This window comes from Dasypus novemcinctus, chromosome 17, assembly GCF_030445035.2.
Source record: "Dasypus novemcinctus isolate mDasNov1 chromosome 17, mDasNov1.1.hap2, whole genome shotgun sequence".
NCBI classification, from domain to species: domain Eukaryota; kingdom Metazoa; phylum Chordata; class Mammalia; order Cingulata; family Dasypodidae; genus Dasypus; species Dasypus novemcinctus.
Window position 1 is genome coordinate 92,462,906 of NC_080689.1, and position 7,489 is coordinate 92,470,394.

Consider the following 7,489-nt stretch of genomic DNA (forward strand, 5'->3'; position numbering starts at 1 on the left):
AACAACTTTTTGTTGCTATTAAGGTGTTAAACAATTCATAGAATAGACTGTTCTTGGTGTTTCCTGGGAGAAAAAGAAAGTGAAGCATAATTATCAATCATGAGCCAGAAAAATTATTTCCCAACAATAACTGTATAACTATTAAAAAATGAAATGCTAATTAGAAGGGTAAAGAATTGGAAAAACTGTGGGGAAAATGCAAAGCTATATATGCTACAGATGTCCTGACAAACTTGTTCAAATACTATGCAAAATAATTTGGAAATCTATAATGCAATGATATAAGTGCCCAAACTCACACTTTGAACTTCTTACTAAGTTGAGATCATTAAAGTAAAAGTTGCAAACAGGAACATACTAAATGCAAGCCAGACATCAAGGGACAAATATTATATTATCTTATTTACATAAAATTAGAAGAATATGTAAATTCTTAAAGTAAAAATCAATAATCCAGTTTACCATGGACAAGAGTGGTGGTAAGTAAAGGGTATTTAAGATGTACTTGACATGATCTTCTCTTTGGATGTAAGAAATGTTTTGAAAATCAATGGTGGTGATGGTAGAACCAAAGTGTGAATGTGAATAATACCACTTAATTGTATATTTGAAAGTGGTTCAAATGGGAAATTGTAGTTTGTATACGCCACCAAAATAAAAATTTTGATAAAAACTCAGAACAGGACAAAACAGTGACCCCCTAATGTAAACTATTTGTTACATTGATAGTATATTTATTATACTATAATTTCATCAACTCTATCAAAAGTACTACAACATTGCAACATGCTACTGTTAGGCAAAATTGGGAAAAGTGTGTGAGTGGTGGAGCATATATGAAAATGCTGCTGTTCGATAAATTTCTATAATCTTAAAGTTGCTAAATAGAAAAAAAAATGCAGGAACAGACAAAATTACACCCTGAGGTAAATTCATTTTGGAAAATTTGGGCTGACAAAGTGTTTAGGTCTTCTTTCAGTTTTATTGCATGAAAAACATTGGAAATCACAGGAATGTTGTTTTGTCTCTGGAATCATTCACTTAATGTTGACCCTGTCATAAAGGTAATAGTTCTCTTCGTTTGATGATGCAGAAGTTTTGGCTACCAAAGAAATGCCCATGGTAAGACAAGTGCTGTATAAGAGAAATATATTTCTTCTTCAATGTGGAGGGCATGTGCTTGTGAACTGGGAGGTCATTTCAGAGGTTATACTTAGGAACATCTCAGGCAGATCTCACTAACTGCCACAGTAAACAAAATCTTAAACAGAGGTCCTGCTAAGGGCTCTAGAAACATCCAGACCTTTTATCAAGGATACAGGCTCATAAAATCAGCTCCCCATTGGTGGGTCTTATCCTGAAATATATGATAACCGTATTCCCAACATAACTGTTAGATTCATTTTTAATTTCCCTACTCATGATTCCTCTACCTCTTTTATTTGAAACTATACCTATTAAATATATGTTCCAGACACTTAAATCTTCATTCTGTTCATATGCCAGTTGAGCCTGAATCTCAGCAGAGTCACAGTCTACACCTACTCTTCAGTTCGTTTGATTCACCCAGGACAATTATCAAAACGATGGTGATGGACAACTCCCATCCCAAAAAGAAAAGAGCTCAACAAATGCCACAAAAACTCCCTTCCATCTGCCCCACAAATTCTAAGCCCTCCCCCAATCTGAAGTAGAGCAGGGGGCATCATCCCAAAAGCCTCAAAACTGATGAATGAATAAACATAAGGGGGGAATCTAACAATGAACCAAAGTAGACTTATTAGCAGTATAGTAATGAAAAATTTGCAATATTCATATAAAGATACTGGTTACCAGAGAATAGGTGAAATGAACATAGCATTTTTTAGGGTAACATATTGCAATGACAGATACAGACCATTATATATTTTGTCAAAACTTATACATTATGGTGCAAACTGTGAACTGAAATGTGAACTATACACCTTGACTAGTAGCAATGCATAAATATTGGTACATCAATTGTTAAAAACACAACAATAAGTAAGATATTATTAATAGAGGCAAATGTGGGAGGTGGTGGAGTGGGGTTACATGGGAATGCCCTATACTTTTTTTGTTTTCATGATATATTCTTTTTAATTTTTAAAATTTATTGAAGTATATCACTCATACATAAACATACATAAACAATAAATGTATAATAATAGTTGTGAACTTACAAAACAAACATGTATAACATCAAACAAACTTATATAACATCTGACCTTAACACCAATAACTTGCATTGTTACATTTTTGTTAAAACTTTTTAACTAATGATTAAAGAGCATTGTCAAAATATTACTACTAAACAAAGTATTATCCCCCAACCAATTCTATTATTATCTTTATATCAAATACCTATGAACATACATAAACAAATAAATGTATAGTAAAATTTGTGAACTTACAAAGAAAACATGCATAACATCATACAGGGGTCCCATACATTAACCCTCCACCAACACCTTGCATTCTCATGAGACGTTTGTTACAAATGATGAAAGAATATTACTTTCATAAAAATATTACTATTAATCATAGTTTTTATCTTGCATTTGGTATGTTTTTCCCCCAACCCACCCTATTATTATTTTTTAAATATATATTTTTATGACAGAAGTTGTAAACTTATAAAACAATCAAGCACATGTGCTGAAATCTCAAACAACACATCTCCATCAACACCCCACAACGTGGCGTGTCATTTGCTACAGATAAAATAGTATCATTTGATTGTTACTATGTCCATAGTGTACATTTGGCTCACATTCTCCATACTGCCTCAGTATCAACACAGTATATCTTTCACATAGATGTAAGAATATTATATTATAACTAATAACCACAGTCAATAGGTAACTCCAGTTGTAATTTTCCAATGCTTCTCCACATTCCCAAAACCCTGCAGTAGTGATATACACTTCCTCTAGCTAATAAAGAACACTCTTGCATCTATACCATCCACCACGATTCTCATCCACCTCTTGGTTTACTGTGCTATCCACTTCCTAGATTATTCTCTAGCTTTCTGTCCATTGGCATTTACATAACTAGACTACCATTTTCAGTCACATCCCCATTTATAAACTGTTACTCACTGTGTGTTGCCATCCACTCTATACATTTCCACACTTTTACAGTAAATTAAAGTACAGTAATTAAAACTTCTACCTACATTAAACTTCAGTAGTCCACTCAGTCCTCCTCTTATCTCCTTTAAGAATCCACCACCTACCATCAGGTCTTGAAGATATTTTCCAATAACATGTTCTAGAAGTTTTATGGTTTTTGCTTTCAGCTGTGGATATCCAATTCTTTCAGTACCATTTGTTGAATGGATTGTTCTGCCCAATCTGTGTGACTTTGACTGGCTAGTCAAAAATCATGTGACCATACCTGAGAGGGTCTGTTTTTGAACCATAAATTTGGTTCCATTGGTCTATTATATCTGTCTTTAGGCCAGTACCATGCTGTTTTTACCACTATAGGTAAGTATTATGATTTAAAGTCTGGAGATGAGGGTCCATTTTTCCTTTTTATGATGTTTCTGGCTATTCAGGACTCCTTATAATTCCAAATAAATTTAATGATCATGTATTCAATTTTTTCTTTAATGCTGGTGGAATTTTTATTGGGATTGAATTAAATCTGTATATCAATTTGGTTAGAATTGATATCTTAATGATATTTAGTCTTCCAAACCATGAGCATGGAATATTCTTCCAGTTTTTTAGGGCTTTTGTAATTTATTTTAACATTGAGTTGCAGTTTTCTGAATACAAGTGCTTTACATCTCTGGTTAAGTTTATTACTGACTATTTGAGTTTTATCTGTCACATTTTATTTTCACCATTCTTTTGACATTTTTAGTTACTTTTATTAATATAGTCCATTTCTAGACTCTCTTCCGGTCCTCTCTCTCCTGTCTTTTCTTTTCAGGCTTTAGCAGACCCTTTAGTTTTCCCTAGAAATCTGGTCTCTTGCTTAGAAAATTCTCTCAGTTTCTGTTTATCTGTAAATATTCCTATTTCACCCTCATTTTTGAAAGACAGTCTTGCTGGATATAAGATTCTTGACTGGAAGTTTTTCTCTTATTGTATCTTAACTATATCAGACCACTGCCTTCTTGCTTCCATGGTCTCTGGTGAGAAATCAGCACTTATCTTATTGGATATCCCTTATATGTTATGCATTGCTTTTTTCTTGCTGCTCTCAGAATTCTCTCTTTGTCTTTGGCATTCAACATTCTGATGAATATGTGTCTTGGAGTTCGTCTATTTGGATTTTTTCAGATGGGAGTACATTGTGCTTCTTGGACATGGATATCTATGTCCTTCAGTAGGGTTGGGAAATTTTCTACCATTTTTTCTTCAAGTATTCCTTCTGCCCCTTTTCCCTTCTCTTCTCTTTCTGGGAGAACCATGACACATATGTTTGCATATTTTTTATTGTCATTTAGTTCCATGAGACCTTGTTCATTTTTTCCCATTCTTTTCTTCATCTCTTCTTTCGTATGTTCACTTTTAGAGGCCATTTCTTCAGGTTCACCAATCCTCTCTTCTGCCTCCTCAAATCTGCTATTATATGATTCCAACGTTTTTTTAAAATTTCATTTATTGCAACTTTCATTCCCGTAAGATCTGCTATTTTTCTATGTATGCTTTCAAATTCTTTGGGCTCATCCAATGTTGTTTTTTTTTTTTTATATTCTTAATCTCTTTAGGCATTTCATTGAATTTTTTTAAGGAGATTTGTTTGAATATCTATGATTAGTTGTCTCACCTCTTTTATGTCACCTGGAGGCTTATCTTGTTCCTGGGCCATAGTTTTCTGTTTCTTGGTGTGGATTGTATTTTTTTGTTTATGTCTTCACATCTGGCTTACTAAAGTATTTTTTTCTGGGTGCAGTTTTTCTTTTTAGCTTAGGGCTTCCTATCTTTCTCCTTTTCTGGTTGTGCAGTAAGAACCAAGCATGTAGTTGGTACTGTAAGCTGTGGAGGTTCAATCTGCCCTCATTACATCAGGGACCAATGAAGCTTCTTCCAACTTTCTCCTTTGTCAGGAGTAGGGACAGTGTCACAGCTGTGTGGAATAATCCAAGTGAAGGCCTAGATTGTAGTTGCCCAGAGAGACTGATGAAACTTCACATCCCTTCCTCCCCTCCCTGGGGCAGGGGTGGAGCTGCAGGTATGGGCAGCAATCTATGCAGTGCAGGTCCAAGATGACCTCAGTTGCCCTGGTAGTCTTCTGATTTTCAGTCTATGCCAACCAAGGTTACCTGCAGATACCTGTACAGGCTGGTGCAGGGTTCCTCAGCCTCTTCCCTGCCAGAGGCAAGGCTGAAGACTAGGCTAGGACTGCAGGCTGATCTGTGTGAAAGAAACTGGTTCCTGCCAACACTGAGAGTTTCAGTCAGCCCAGCCTTCTGCTCAGGCTGGGGATGGAGTCAAAATTGTGGCCACTGGCCTCTTTCTGACTTGGGCTGATTCACATCCTGGCTGTTCCCAGGGTTATGCCTTAGCCAATCAAGTCTACCAATCAGTAGCCGAAATTGGCAGCCAACCGTCTCCTCCTCCCCTGATTCTGGGAAATGGAGCTTCCTATTCCAGCCAAGAATAGCTCCTGGGGCAGCTTATGCCACCAGAGTAGTATAATCATTGGCCCCCATGGCTTGGCCAGTAATTTCCCAGAGAGGCTGGTGCAGGTCCCTGCAGATTCCTCCCTGCTAGAGGTGGCACTGGGGCCTAGGCTAGGGCTGCAGTATGATCTGGATGGAAAGAAGCTGGTCCCCTCCAGCACTGTGATTTTCAATACACCCTGCTTCCCCTCGTGCCAGGTGTAGAGTTAAGATGGCAGCTCTCCTCCTCTTTCTGACTTGGACAGGCTCAAACTTTAGTTGTTCTCAGGATTATACTTTAGCCTGCTGAATTTACTCATCAGGAGCTGAAATTGGTGCCCAACCATCTCCTCCTCCCCCATTTGGGGGAAGTGGAGCTTTCAATTCCAGCCATGAAACAGCTCCTGTGTGGCTTGTGTCTCCAGTGAAGGATGGGCACTGACCTCTGGGGCATGAAGTGCTCTACTTCCAAATCTTCTCTGCAGATGGGCAGTCTCCTCCTTCCTCTCCTTCAAGGATGTTGCAGGATGTTCTTCTGGTCTTCTGGAGCCCCCACACCAGTGCTTCAGCTAGTTCCAGAGAGTTCTGGGTGTTTGCTCACTGTCCTGTAGCAGGAGCTGACTCTAGGAGCTCCTTACTCCACCGACATCTTGCTGGTTCTCTCCCCTATACTTTTGATGTATATTTTCTGTATTCTAAAATTTCTCTAAAATAAAGGGTATTAAAAAAAAGCCCCCTAAGTTTGGGTCAGACCCATTCAGATAATATCTTCTTAATGTCAAAGGATTTGATGACATCTGCAAAATCCATTCAGAGAAAAACCTTAGAAACCTTTTGATTGAATAGCTGGAGGAAGTTTTGTATATACCAAGAACCAGAGATATGGGAGCTTCGGAATTAAATATGGCTCTGGCATTTATTTTAGGTTACACCTCAAATCATGTTCCTAATGAAACACAAATCACAAAAGAGAAATTGTTTGTTCTCTTATTGTGTCTTGGCCCTTTCCCCTGCATCTGGAATACAAAACAGCAGGAGGACACTAAAGGGTTGGCCCCATGCCTTAGTCATGGCCCATTTATAAGTCTCTGTGCCAGAGGACTATGGCCAGGATCCTTGGGAGCAGCATGTAAAGCATCAAGGATAAGTGAGAGGGGAGAACAATGGGGCAGATACCCTGGTAAAAATCATGTGCCCTGGCCCTGCTATAGATGTCTGTACCTCAGGTATCTTCTCAGTTCTTTGGTTAGATACTGTGGGGTTCTTAGATAAGTTCAATAAAGACAGGGAGTAGCAAGTTTGATGACATCATATTCAAAGCCTCAAATTTTTAGGGAAAAAGGAGAAGAATAGGCTGATGGTAAGTTTCATGTGTCAACTAGGCCAGGTTATAGTGTACAGTTGTTAGGTCAAGAAAGCACTGTTAGGCTATTTCAGGGATAAATCATCAGTGTATTCATTATATCTATGACTGATTTAATCTACAGTCAACTTATGAGATTGCCTTCAAAAGTAAGTGATGTTTCCTATTACCTCAAAAAAAAAAAAAAGGCAGAGGAAGTGGATCTAGCTCAGTGGTTGAGCACCTGCTTCTCATGTCTGAGGTTCTGGGTTCAATCCCTGGTACCTCCTAAAAATAAAAGTTAAAAAAATAATAATAAAAATGAGCAATGTTTCATCAAATCCATTGAAGAACATTCTTTGTAAATGTTCATCAGAGTTCCCAGCTTGTGGCCTGACCTAAGGAATCTGGACATGCCTGAGACAATTCCTATAAAAGTGTCATAATGTTTACATATATTTGTGTATTTGCATATTGTAGCTGTCATCCAAAGGTGATGCAAAATA